Genomic DNA, 15501 nt, shown 5'->3' with positions numbered 1-15501 from the left:
TGAAAAGCTGATTAGCCAAACACCCACATCAACATTATTTCTGGCATCCTTGAATAACATCCGTGGTATTAAAAAGGGATGTCATTCTTTCAGATATATCATTAACATCTGAGTGTTTACTTTAAATATGTATAAATAATCTATAACCTGGAATAAATATCTATTAATGAGATTTATAATGCTGAAATTCCATCAGTCCATTGAAGAATATATATATACATATATATAAAATGATTAAGATATAATTTTTAAAGATGTAGTTGCTATATTTCACTAATATTTCAACATATATAAAACTGAGTTACTTTTAAAATAGAATGTTTTATACAGTTGTTATTTTTGCCCACTCACTGTTTTTTATTGTTGCTGTTGCTATCGTTTAGTTGCTAAGTCCTGTCAGACTCTTTTGCAGCCCCATGTGCTATAGCCTGCCAGTTTCCTCTGTCCATGGGATTTTACTGGCAAGAATACTGGAGTGGGTTGCCATTTCCTTCTCCAGGGGATCTTCCTGACCCAGGGATTGAGCCCAAATCTTCTGCATTGGCAGGCAGATTCTTTACCATTGAGCCACTAGGAAAGCCCCTGTTGTCTTATTAAAAGTCCTTAGGTATACATGTCAATGTATGGCAAAAACCACTACAATATTGTAAAGTAATTAGCCTCCAACTAATAAAAATAAATGGAAAAAAATAATAAAAAAAAACAAATAAAATCCACACATTATAATAAACTGAAAAAAAAAAGTCCTTAGGTAATAGAAGAAACCGTGGGTACCTGAAGAAGGTAAAATGTGCCCAGGGTGCTGTGAATCTTGGGGAAGAACAGACATAGATGTTTCCTAGATTAGGGCCAAGGAAGTGCTGTCCCTTGGTTTGAGCCCACTTAGATCAAGATTTTCACCTCGAGAAAGATGAGACTCAGAGAGCACAAAGGACAATCCTGCAGTTATTTTATGGTGACCTAGGCTAATCTCTGTCTCTTTGGGGGCAGTCTGATTTGGAATTTTAAGGTCCTTTCCCACACAGACCCAAGGATCAGTGAGTCCAACATCTTTCTCCTTTCACAGGTGACAGAATTAGATGCCAGAAAATTAGGTGACATATTTATTGTCACAAAGCTAAATTAAGTCTAAGTATTACCACTCTTGAAGCAATAAGAATGAGATAATTAAATTAGGTGAGACCAATCTCTGATATGCAAATCTATTTAATTAAAAATATATTTGAATTAAATAAATATAGATGGAAGTGCATCCCACTGGTGCATTTAGGTTGGCACACTGGACAGGCATCATATTAATAAGTGAACCAAGCCTTTTATTAACATTGCACAACCTTCAGGAATAATTAAAATCCAGTTCCCTTTGAAAATAAACCCTCCATCTTCCATATAGGATAGTGATTCTCAAACTGTGCAACTCGGAGTCCTCTCAGGGTCACAGTGTGGGGGTAATGGGACTTTGAGGATCTGACTTCCTCTGCTTCAACTGGAATATCCCCGTTTTCCCACTTTTGTTCATTTCATATATTGAAGGGGAAATAAATTCACATTGTTTGCACACATACACACACATATGCAAGTGTATATGTATTTTTTCTCATTCTAAAATAAGTACAGATGGGAGGACTTCCCTGGTGGTCCAGTGACTAGAATTCTGTGCTTCCAATGTGGGGGCCCAGGTTCCATTTCTGGTCAGGGAACTAGGTCTCACATACTGCAGTTGAGAGTTGGCATGCCACACCTAAAGATTCCACATGCCACAACTAAGATCTGGTAAGGCCAAATGAATAATACAATAAAATTGTAAAATAAATATTTTAAATAAATAAGTAAAATAAGTACAGGCGGGACATGTCTACATCATGTGCCTCCTGATACTATATACTAAGAACAACGTACCATTATTTCATTGGCATTCCTGACAAAGATGCATAACTAGTTCTATTCATGAGAGAAAGGCAGATGAACTCGAATTGAAGGCCATTCAGTGATGTGCTAGAGTTGGCTTATGCATAAAGCTCCTGAGAGCTGACTGTGCACAGTTCTCTCCAATAGCCCATTCAGCAACATCACATCAGAACCTTGACATCAGCTACCATGGGAATATTTACACCACAGAAATTGGCAAATGCTACACAGCAAAAAAATTTTTTTTCAGCTAGACATTTGTTAAACATTTACCAGATCACTGCTGAACATTACACAAAATAATTGGCCTGTATGTTTTGAAAATGTCAGTGCTGTGAAAGACAAACAGTGCTGAGAAAATGTTCTATATTAAAAGAAACTAAAGAAGCACAGCAACCCACCCCAGTACTCTTGCCTGGAAAATCCCATGGACGAAGGAGCTGGTAGGCTGCAGTCCATGGGGTCACTATGAGTCTGACACGACTGAGTGACTTCACTTTCACCTTCAAAGAATCACAACAGTTAGGTACATGCATAAACGTTGATTGGTTCCTGGACAGGAAATATATTTTGTTCTCAAATATATTAGTAAAATAATTTGCAAAACTGCAATATGAATTTTAGATTAGATAAAAGCTTTGGCTAAGACTCCACACTCCCAATGCAGCAGACCCAGGTTTAATCCCTGGTCAGGGAACTAGATCCCACATCCCACAACTCTGAGTTCTCATGCCTCAACTAAAGATCCCACATGCTGCAACTAAGACTGAAAATCTCCTGTGCTGCAACTAAGACTCAGTGCAGCCAAATAAACAAATGAATATTTTTTAAAATGATATTATTTTATGTAACAATAGTGTAAATATCAAGTTCAGGAAATGTAACATAATACAATATTGTTAACGCGTAAAGGTGTAAGATGTATTCAGTATACTATAGAGTGATTCAGGAAAAATAGTACTTACAAATATACAGAGAGAGAAAATGATAAAGCAGTGTCGAAAATATCCAATTGGTGCATTAGGTATACAGAGATCTTTGTACTCTTCCTGCAATTCCTTGGAAATTTGTTACATATGCATTTTTTAACTTTTTATTCTGAGAAAATTTCAAACATATGGGGAATCCATTAAACCTTGCCAAACCTCAAAGAAATGCACAGTAAAACATTAAAATCATATTTTAAATCATTAAAATAATAGAATCATTTAAAATGATAACCCAATGCTAGCAAGTGAGGTGAAAATGTTTGGTGGGTTTTAAACTCCCACAAACATTTTGGAAAGCAATCCAGTAATATTTCAAAAGCTGTCTAAATATTCATAACCCTGTGACTACGTTTCTCTTTTCAAATTTGAAACTGCTCTGTGGTGCAAAAATTACAAAGAAATTCATGAAAAGCTATAATTATTAAGACTGTGTAACAACATGGAAGAGGTATTTTTATGTGAAAAATCAAAATAAAAAATATTCTATAACTACAGAATTATTTAAAATATGTATATGAATACTGGAAGGCAATACAGAAAAATGAAAGCAGTTGCTCTATTAGTACCATGAAATAAAGAGAAAGAGGTTTTCTACAAACATCTTTTAACTTGTGATTTATAGCTGTATGGTTAAAATATTATAAATTTCAAACTGCAATTCATTCTTATAAATATTATAACACTTAGCTATAAAAAATAAGTTCAGGGAGGGACTTGAACCCACAACATTGACTCCACTGCACAATTTTCCCATGGCCTGAAGCTGCATTAGAAAATAGGAAGTGCAGATCTTTTGAGATTATTGGTGGGCTTTTCCTTCTTTTTGACATCCTTCTTCCTAATGTCCCACATCTCAGATGCATGCCCTGTGTTTCTGAATAGCTGTGGTGGTGGTGGTTTAGTCGATAAGCTGTGTCTGATTCTTGGGACCCCATAGACGCTAGCCTGCCAGGCTCCTCTGTCCATGGAATTCTCCAGGCAAGAATACTGGAGTGGGTAGCCATTCCCTTTTCCAGGGGATCTTCCTGACCCAGGGCTTGAACCCAAGTCTCCTGTATCACACATGGATTCTTTAAGGAAAGTATATATCACAGACAGTAATTCCCCACTAAATATGAAATGCCACATTTCCACTCCTAAGAGGATTCACATTTTAAAAATACTGGGTTGGCCAAAAAAGATCGTTCAGGTTTTGGCGCTCTGGACCCGAATGAAGTTTTTGGCCAACCCAATAGAAAGCGTTTACGGAGTACAACAACAGACCCAAGTTCATGTGACATGCTATAAACTTCAAAGTACAAATACAGGGAAAAGAACACATATGAAAGTAATTTCTAACGGTGATATTTCAAAAACACTTGGGGAGCAACAAGGAGAGCGGTAGGAGAGACTTTCCTAGGGCCCATGGAATGATGTCATGGGAAATAGCCAGCACTCTGGCTCTGAGGCACCATGTCTCACACAAACTCTACACATATGCTATTTCTCTTCCTCCACTCCCCTGTCAGCTCAGGCACCAGCAAATGATAGCATTCTTCATGCTGAGTTTTTCTTTCTCCCAGTCACTTGTTCATAAATTTCCCCTACTGCATCATAGAAATCTGCTGCAACACTCCTGATAAATACCTCATGCCCTTACCTCCTATCATCCATAACATTATCGCCCTCTTTCCTAGAGATTCTCTTTATATTCAGCTCCAAAGACTCCAGCGAGTGTTTTCTCACTGTCCATCTTCTTACAAAAGCAGGGGAAGAAAAAAGTCAGCTTTCCAACTAATTGGATCATTTCCATGCGTTTTTAAGAAAGAGGGCAAAATGGTCAAGCTTGCTTTCAAGAAGTCTTCAAGGCATCTCTTCGGCTGTTTTTCTGAACTCCACTTCTCTGCTCTCTCTCATTAGCTCTCATTTCCTCTCCTGCAAAGCTGAAGACCCAGGGTCAGGAAAAGGCTGTGGGACAGGTTGTTTTGACAAGTGCAATTGCAAAGGAGGTGTTCTTTATAGCCATAAGGAGTTGTTTTGGAAGCTTTTCCTCTGAAATAGTTTGGGAAACAGAGAACACAATGCAATCATATAGTTTATAACAAATGTGTAACAAGTGTGGGCATAAATACTACTCTATTTATTGTGTGGCTAGGGATTATATGAATTTGCACAGCAGAGAAATACAAAGACCCAATCATTTGAGTGGTGTAATACTCCTTAGAAAGTGTGTGCAAACTCAGTTGTGTCTGACTCTGCAACCCCATGGACTGCAACCCACCAGGCTCCTCTGTCCACGGCATATACTGGAGTGGGTTGCCATTTCCTACTCCAGGGGATTTTCCTGACCTAGGGATTGAACCCACATCTCTTTCATCTCCTGCATTGGCAGGTGAATTCTTTACCACTGAGCCACCTGGGAAGTCCAAAGAATCCACCTGCCAATGCAGGAAACATGGGTTTGATCTGTGATCCAGGAAGATCCTACATGCCATGGAACAACTAAGCCAGTGTGCCACAACTATTGAGCCTTATACCCCTTATGCCTTGGAATTGGCCAACGTGGACGCTGGTAGAGTCTCTTCCAATCACTTAAGAGTTTCTGACCCTAGGCTGGACCATCAACTCACCAGCATCTGTGCTATTTCATTCTCTCTAACATCTTCATTCCTCCCTTCCACTTCCCACCTTTAGTGGATGTTGTGATTTGTGCATAACCCAGATCCCACTTGAAGACTAAGCACTTTATCAGTTTATCCCCAGATGCTGGGCATGTTGATGTAGATAATTCCCTGCTTTCAGCTCCAACAAGGATTTGTTTGTTGAAAAAAAGTCCCCTTATCTAAGGTCATCCCCTACTACCCACTCAATAACTCATCAACATAGGAGTATAAGGGCTTTGGTTGAGATTGCATTACAGCCTAACTTCTCCCTCTGCCCAGTCCTGCTTTCATCCTTCCCTGCATATAATAATTACCCTGCATGTTAATCTCGGTTTTAGCCTACTTCCCAGGGAATTCAACCTGTAACACCACTCTGAGGTGTTTCAAGAAGAAGAGAGATTTCATACCTGGAATTAAGCCACAAAAGTATTGAGTAGACGGAGGGGCAGAAAGGGGAAGGTGGATGTTCTCTAGACATCAGGAAGAAGCTTCTACTGCCCAGGTAGGTTCCCAGTGCTGTGTGTTGACTAGTCTAGAGAAGAGGCCACATACAGAGCACTTGCTGAAATGAGAATCAATGACCAGTTAGCTATGTGATGATCCATGGCCATTCTCCAAGACTTCGATACCTTCTGTGTATAAGTGGGAATGTAATAGAAATCTTCTTTCCCATCATCTTTCAAATTTTTCATGATGACACCAGTATTGGCAGTTACCATAGGAAAGGAATACTGCTTTTGACTTATTATTCTGTTGTGTGTGCTTGTGTCATGTCAAACTCTTCGACCCAAGGGACTGTAGCCCGTCAGGCCCCTCTGGCCATGGAATTCTACAGGCAAGAATACTGGAGTGGGTTGCCATTTGGTTCTCCAGGGGATCCTCCTGACCCAGGGATCGAACCTGGGTCTCCTGCATTACAGGCAGATTCTTTACCATCTGAGCCACCTATCCTGGTAGGGAAAGGAAATTCCAGAGGTTCTCACTAGGCCATTATAATAGGAATGGCTGTCACCATATGATCCCAGGAGCCAATGTACAGATTCTGCCAGATGTTCAGTATGTCTATCCTAGCCAGGATTCCAACACCAGGGAAATGATCACAGTCTTTGCCTAAAACTCTACTAGTCACCTAACCTCTAACCACCTAACCTCTAACACCTCACCTAAACACCTAACCTTCCTGACCACCACTCTGTGGCCCATAACAGCATTTGAGAACTCCAGGGTTAGCACTGAGCCTCTGTCTGATTACCCTTGATACGGCTCTTTCCCATTCCCCATTCCATTTTCACTCTGAGAAATGGCTCTAAGACTTTGGGAAGAAGTTTAAAGGCATATTTACAGCAGAAGCTTATGGCCATGTCACCAGGATTCTTCTTTCAAGAGACCCACTAGTCCCATTATTCAAGGGGCTTTGTTTCTCTGACCTGGCTTAGGTCAGGCCTTTGAGAAGCCACGATTCTGTGATAATTCAAGTCACTTGAATTCAAGTGACAATTACAAGCTTGTCACTATGTAACACACATTTTGTGTTACAATACAGATGATCCTGGACTCTATAGCGTGTGGGCTCGTCCTGCTATGAGGCAGCTAAAGCTGAATGACCAGAGCACAGGGAGAGGTGCCACACTGCCCTCGACCTGCTTTAGTCAGCCATGCAAAGAGGGTTTAATTATGAACATACATACCTTGCTTTCCTAAGTCCCTGGATGTGTGCCATCTGTTAAAAAAAAAAAAAGAAACCACGAGCTCTCCTCTACATCTTACAGAACAAGTACACTCAGTTCAGTTCAGTCACTCAGTTGTGTCCGACTCTTTGTGACCCCATGGACTGCAGCATGTCAGGCTTCCCTGTCTATCACCAACTCCTGGAGCTTGCTCAGACTCATGTCCATTAAGTTGGATACATTGGGGGTCCATAAAAACATTACATCCTGTGAATTGTAGGAATGCTCCAAGTTCAAGCCCCAAGTCTTAGGATAACTTGTTTGAGGTCACATATTTGGAAGAGCTGGGCTGTACTCTCAGGCTTGCCTCCATCTAACTCCCATTATAGTCTTCTGAGTGGATAGATGAAGAGAAACATCATGCTTGCATTCAAAGTAACACTAGGCAGAAAAATTCCAAAACCTAGTAATAATAATCAAGGTGGAAATCCACCTTGAAGTTTCTGTTTAAAAAGTAACAATCAGCACTTTGGAGGCAACATGACATAGGGAGTCAGTGATCGTTGTTCGTTCTCTCTGAGGCACTTAAAATCCAACCAAGACTTGATCATTTAGTCAGGCAGGACCTGGCTCCTTATCTGAATATAAAACCAAAGGACTGGGGCCTGGACATACTTATACACAAGGTATCACACTTCAATAATTAACCATATATTTGTGGTAAGATTTTTTCTGCCACGAGTGCTCTTTCTTTTTCTAATTAATCAGGTTCATTAGATTTCACTCATATGATTTTAAAAGAAATGGATCTTCAACACAACATCCATTTTCTAATCACCACATGAAATAGGGTAATTCTTGCCCATGCCTCCGCCTGAAGTTAGGAATTCATTCTTAGTTTCTAGTAGGAAAATACATCTCCTCGCCCAAAGCAAAACAAAATTATGTAAAAGCAGACAGAGTTCTTCCCTCCCTTAATTCATTTGCAATTCTAATGTTCACTCATATATATTTTAGGCACTGATATATGATGAAGCTGTTTATTTTCCAGAGTCAAACGTGGCATGATTATTTTTTTCCTCCTTCTCTCTTCTTCATTCTCTCAGGGGCACTTAAAATCAGTTTTGTTCTCCATCAACTTAACTCTCACATTTTCTTGGCTGTGATTGCAAGATCATCTCAAAAGCAAAATTTACTGGAACAGGCGCTTCTCACTGTTTTCTCCAGCCTTAATAATGTTAAGATATTATAATATTATCTTGTTAAGATACTAACAAGTACAATGAATACAATGATTATATTGATGAGCTCTCATTTGTGAAGTATAATAAAAAGAATAAGCAAAGTTCAGTTAGTCTTGGAAAATCCCAACTCCAAATTTGAATGAAAGTCTATTAATGAAGTGCTGGTTATTATGGATAGTGTGTTGTTTGACGACTACTTTCCTAGGAAATGTGTCATTGAAGATACTAAGAGTGTCCGATACTCAAAATCCATCAAGAAAATATCTGCATTACTAAATTTTCACAGGTGCCTAAGGACACTCTAATTATATAGTGAACACCATGGCTCTGAATTGAAAGCAACTTGCCAAGTCATTTCAAAGTGGCAAACCTAATACTGTTTTGTCTGAAGAAAGAATGTTCGAAAATGACTCTCTGCCATTTTTTTTTTTTTAATTAGTGAACAAGTCCCCAGCCTCCCTGTGGCCCAGAAGGAGTAGAAATACAACCCAAGTTGTACCTTCTTGTCTAATAGTAAGGAAAAGAGAAACATAATAGACAAACAAAATGTCTGGCAGAGGGACAGTATTCACTACAGTCTCTGCAGAGTGACCCAGACCTAGGCACAGAAACTTTCATGAGATTAACCAAATAACATATCTGATATTCTTAAAGTATTAGTCACTCAGTCATGTCCAACTGTTTTGAGACCCCATGGACTGTAGCCCACCAGGCTCCTCTGTCCATGGGATTCTCCAGGCAAGAATACTGGAGTGGGTTGCCATTCCCTTCTCCAGGGGATCTTCCCGACCCAAGGACCGAACCAGCATCTTTTGTGTTTCCTGCATTGCAGGCAGATTCTTTACAACTGAGCCACCAGGGAAGCCTGATATTCTTAAAAGGTTACAGCAAATTTGCATTATGTTTATACATGTGAAAATTGAAAAACCTTGTTCACCAAGATAAATAAACAAATGGAAATCATTTATGCCACTCCACTCCCAACTATATGCTAAAAGTCAAATAGTAGTTATATCACCAGAAATCATTTTTAATGATGAATCAATTGTTAATCTAATGAGGTCTGCTTCAGAAGAAAGAATTAGAAATCATATGATTCACAAATAGATTTGTTGCCCCAGTCAATTCATTCATTCACTTTCTAGTTTCTGGAAAGTATGTTAAAAACACCTCACTAAAATTTATAAAATGATAGTTTATTATTCCTGTTACTCTTTCACTTAGCAGTACCTTGTGTAATATCATATATGCAGAAAGGGTTGGGGAAATTGAGATGCTAAGCTTTTATACACTGTTTTTTATTATCATGTAAATCAAATGCTGTTTTCACCAAAATCTTGAAGCAGAAAACAGACACCAAGACAATGGTGAATGAAATGTCTCATCTTCTCTTTATTAGTAATGTTTAAAATACAGACATAATAAGCTTTGTGAAAGACTGGTATTTCCCATTATGCTTTGATTATTTTTTTGAATTTTCATATCCTTAGAAGGACAAAGTGTGAAGCCTTGTTATGAATTGTCAGGTAGATGAAATAAGGCATGCCATCTTCATTTTTTTCCTCCATGCTTCTTATGAAGCTATGGCATAACAATGCTACTATTCCCTACAGAGGCAACTTCAATAATGCATCCTCAGGTGCTGATCTTGTCCTCAGAAGCAGATCCTGAGTTGAAGATTCATGTGTGAGTGACTTGTTAAGAAAATAGGTGTTCCTAGCAGAAAGCAGGCAGGGAGTAAGGAAAGCAGAGCAGAGTTGGAATCCCACCAAGTGTGGGATTCCATGTGGGATCTTAGTTCTCTGAACAGGGATCAAACCCACTCCCACTGCACTGGAAGCTCAGAGTCTTAACCACTGGACCACCAGGGAAGCCTTTGGACTTTTCCATTCCTGTACCAGTCAACCATTGACTATGAGCCATAGTGGGGCATCAGGAGGCACGGGGATGGAGGGACATAAACGCCCAGGCATTCCTGTCTCTCAAAGTTTTCAGATAAGGCAAATCTAAGATCATGTCCTCCAGTCCCATCACTTCATGGCAAATATATGGAAACAGTGATAGATTTTATTTTATTGGGCTCCAAAATCACTGAGAAAGTTGACTGCAGCAATGAAATTAAAAGATGCTTGAGAGAGAGGAGCTAAGATGGCAGAGGAATAGGATGGGGAGACCACTTTCTCCCCCACAAATTCATTGAAAGAACATTTGAACGCTGAGCAAACTCCACAAAACAACTTCTGAATGCTAGCAGAGGACATCAGGCACCCAGAAAAGCAGCCCATTGTCTTCGAAAGGAGGTAGGACAAAAATATAAAAGATAAAAAGAGAGACAAAAGAGTTAGGGATGGAGATCCTTCCGGGGAAGGGAGTCTTAATAGAGGAAGTTTCCAAATACCAGGAAACCCTCTCACTGCAGGATCTGGGGGAAGTTTTCGAATCTTGGAGGGCAACCTAACTGAGAGAAAAAATTAATAAAATCACAGATTACATGCCTAAAAGCAACTCCCAGCAGAAAAGTACCCCAGACGCTCTCATCAGCCACCAGAAAGTGGGGGCTGAACAGAGAGGAGCGGGCGGCATTGCTTAGGGTAAGGACCGGGCCTGAATGCCCTGAGGGCAATCTGAGGGAGCTAACATGAGACAGCAACCTAAACTGTGGGATAGCAAGAGAGAGAGAGAGAATTAACCTGCGAAAAGCCCTAATGCAAAGCACTGCCAGCCCATTCACAGAACAAAGGACTGAGCAATATCAGAGAAGAGCTAGCCGGCTGCGGACCGGTCCATCCCCTGCCAGAGGCAGGGGGGAGGTGGGCGCCAGCCAGAGCCGGAAAGGGGCAAGCTCGGCCCCAGAGAGGGCATCCCCTACCAAACTGCAAACAGGCTTCCAGTTTCTAACCAAAGACTTCCTGAGATTCTGGATGGTTGACATCCGCCGGGAGGGTCACAGCCAGAGATCAGCTCCCCAAAAGAGACACAAGGTGCACCGGACCGGGCGCGCTGGGAAAGTGAGGCTGGGACCGGGGAGGGGAGAAGTCGCACTGCACCTGAAGAGTGCGCTCGTCAAGCACCTGGTTGCCTGAGCTGCTCGAACCGGGGAAGGCACAAGATGCAGGCCCAACTGAGTCTGCGCCTTTGTGAAGTACCCGAGAACCTGAACCTGAGCAGTTTAGATGTGGGAAGTGCACACAACTCCAGCCTGCTCCCTGTAAAGCAACCTGAACCCTGAGCAGTGTAGACAGGGAAAACACACACGCCATGAATGGGGGCAAACCCAGTGTGGCCGGAACACTGCGAGTACTCCCCACACACGCCAGTGATATTTGTAGTGTTCCTCCCTCCCCACAGCACGACTGAACAAGCGAACCTAAACAAGCAACCACTTCTGCCCCCCTGTGTCAGGGCAGAAATTAGACACTGTAGAGACCTGAAACAGAAGCCAAATAAACAAAGGGAACCACCTTAGATGTAACAAGTACAACAGATTAAAATCCCTGTAGTTAACACTGACTACACTGGAAGGGGCCTATATATATTGAAAAGTATAAGCTGGAACAAGGAACTATCTGAAACTGAACTGAATCCACACTGCCCGCAACAGCTCCAGAGAAATTCCTAGATATATTTTTACTATTACTATTATTTTTTTAATTAAACATTTTTTCTTCTTTTTTAAGTCCTCTATTACTACTTTAATTTTCATTTTTATAACCCACTATTACCTTGCAAAAAAACAAAAAGGACCCTATTTTTAAAGTGAACTTCATATATATTGCTTATACTTTTTGTGTTTTTCTTTTTTTTTAATATTGTATTTTTAAGAGTGTAACCTCTACTCTAGATTTTTAATCTTTGTTTTTTAGTATTTGATATCAATTTTGTACATTTAAGAATCCAATCTTCAGTACCCATTTTTGCTCAGTAGTGTGATTACTGGCTTGATTACTCTCTCTCCCTTTTGACTCTCCTTTTTATCCCTCAGGTCACCTCTAGTTCCTCCCTCCCCCTTCTCTTCTCAATCCAATTCTGTGAATCTCTGTGGGTGTTCTGGGCTGTGGAGAACACTTAGGGAACAGAGTACTGCCCAGATCTGTCTCTCTCTTCTTGAGTCCCCTTGTTTCTCCTCCTGTTCACATCTATCTCTTTTCTCCGTCTTCTCTTCTTCATGTAACTCTGTAAAGCTCTCTGGGTGTCCCTCACAGTGGAGAATCTTTTCACCATTAATATAGAAGTTTTACTATCAGTGCTGTATGGATGGAGAAGTCTTGAGGCTACTGGAAGAATAAGACTGAAAGCCAGAGGCAGGAGGCTTAAGCCCAAAACCTGAGAACAACAGAGAACTCCTGACTCCAGGGAACATTAATTAATAAGAGATCATCCAAAAGCCTCCATACCTACACTGAAACCAACCACCACCCAAGAGCCAATAAGTTCCAGAGCAAGATATAACATGTAAATTCTCCAGCAACGCAGGAACATAGCCCTGAGCGTCAATATACAGGCTTCCAAAAGTCACACCAAACCCATCTCAAAACTCATTACTGGACCCTCCATTGTACTCCAGAGAGAAGAAACCCAGCTCCACCCACCAGAACACTGACACAAGCTTCCCTAACCAGGAAACCTTGACAAGCCAATCATCCAACCCTACCCACTGGGAGGAACCTCCAAATAAAGAGGAACCACAAACTACCAGAATACAGAAAGGCCACTCAAAACACAGCAATCTAAACAAGATGACAAGGCAGAGAAATACTCAGCAGGTAAAGGAACATGAAAAATGCCCACCAAGCCTAACAAAAGAGGAGGAGATAGGGAATCTACCTGGAAAAGAATTTAGAATAATGATAATAAAAATGATCCAAAATATTGAAAACAAAATGGAGTTACAGATAAATAGCCTGGAGAAAAAGGTTGAGAAAATGCAAGAAATGTTTAACAAGGACATAGAAGAAATAAAAAAGAGTCAATTAATAATGAATAATGTAATAAATGAGATCAAAAACACTCTGGAGGGAGACAACAGTAGAATAATGGAGGCAGAAGATAGGATAAATGAGGTAGAAGATAGAATGGTGGAAATAAATGAAGCAGAGAGGAAAAAAGAAAAAAGAATCAAAAGAAATGAGGACAACCTCAGGGACCTCTGCAACAATGTGAAACGCCCCAACATTTGAATCATAGGAGTCCCAGAAGAAGAAGACAAAAAGAAAGGCCATGAGAAAATACTCGAGGAGATAATAGTTGAAAACTTCCCGAAAATTGGGAAGGAAATAGTCACCAAGTCCAGGAAACCCAGAGAGTCCCAGACAGGATAAACCCAAGGCAAAACACCCCAAGACACATATTAATCAAATTAACAAAGATCAAACACAAACAACAAATAATAAAAGCAACAAGGGAAAAACAACAAATAACACACAAGAGGATTCCCATAAGGATAACAGCTGATCTTTCAATAGAAACCCTTCAGGCCAGAAGGGAATGACAGGACATACTTAAAGTAATGAAAGAGAATAATTACAGGAAAAAAAACTATTAAAAATTCCAACATATGGAGGCTAACTAACATGCTTCTGAATAACCAACAAGTCATAGAAGAAATCAAAAAAGAAATCAAAATATGCATAGAAATGAATGAAAATGAAAACACAACAACCCAAAACCTATGGGACACTTTAAAAGCAGTCCTAAGGGGAAAGTTCATAGCAATACAGGCTTACCTCAAGAAACAAGAAAAAAGTCAAATAAACAACCTAACTCTACGCCTAAAGCAACTAGAGAAGGAAGAAATGAAGAACCCCAGGTTTAGAAGAAGGAAAGAAATCTTAAAAATTAGGGCAGAAATAAATGCAAAAGAAACGAAAGAGACCATAGCAAAAATCAATAAAACCAAAAGCTGGTTCTTTGAAAAGGTAAATAAAACTGACAAACCATTAGCCAGACTCATCAAGAAACAAAAGGAGAAGAATCAAATCAACAAAATTAGAAATGAAAATGTAGAAATCACAACAGACAACACAGAAATGCAGAGGATCATAAGAGACTACTACCAGCAGCTATATGCCAATAAAATGGACAACTTGGATGAAATGGACAAATTCTTAGAAAACTATGACTTTCCAAAACTGAACCAGGAAGAAATAGAAGATCTTAACAGATCCATCACAAGCAAGGAAATTGAAACTGTAATCAGAAATCTTCCAGCAAACAAAAGCCTAGGACGTAGATGGCTTCACAGCTGGATTCTACCAAAAATTTAGAGAAGAGCTAATACCTATCTTACTCAAACTCTTCCAGAAAATTGCAGAAGAAAGTAAACTTCCAAACTCATTCTATGAGGCCACCATCACCCTAATATGAAAACCAGACAAAGATGCCACACAAAAAGAAAATGACAGGCCAATATCACTGATGAACATAGATGCAAAAATCCTTAACAAAATTCTAGCAAACAGAATCCAACAACATATTAAAAAGATCATACATCATGACCAAGTGGGCTTTATCCCAGGAATGCAAGGATTCTTTAATATCCACAAATCAATCAATGTAATACACCACGTTAACAAATTGAAAGATAAAAACCATATGATTATCTCAACAGATGGAGAGAAAGCCTTTGACAAAATTCAATATCCATTTATGATTAAAAACTCTCCAGAAAGCAGGCATAGAAGGAATATACCTCAACATAATAAAAGCTATATATGACAAACCCACAGCAAACATTATCCTCAATGGTGAAAAATTGAAAGCATTTCCCCTAAAGTCAAGAACAAGGCAAGGGTGCCCCTCTCACCACTACTATTCAACATAGTTTTGGAAGTTTGGGCCACAGCAATCAGAGCAGAAAAAGAAATAAAAGGAATCCAGATAGGAAAAGAAGTAAAACTCCCACTGTTTGCAGATGACATGATCTTCTACATAGAAAACCCTAAAGACTCTACCAGGAAATTACTAGAGCTAATCAATGAATATAGTAAAGTTGCAGGATATAAAATTAACACACAGAAATCCCTTGCATTCCTATACACTAACAATGAGAAAA

The sequence above is a fragment of the Cervus canadensis genome, chromosome X, assembly GCF_019320065.1.
Source record: "Cervus canadensis isolate Bull #8, Minnesota chromosome X, ASM1932006v1, whole genome shotgun sequence".
Taxonomy (NCBI): Eukaryota; Metazoa; Chordata; class Mammalia; order Artiodactyla; family Cervidae; genus Cervus; species Cervus canadensis.
The sequence above is the reverse complement of the archived record's forward strand: the minus strand, read 5'-3'. Positions refer to the sequence as shown.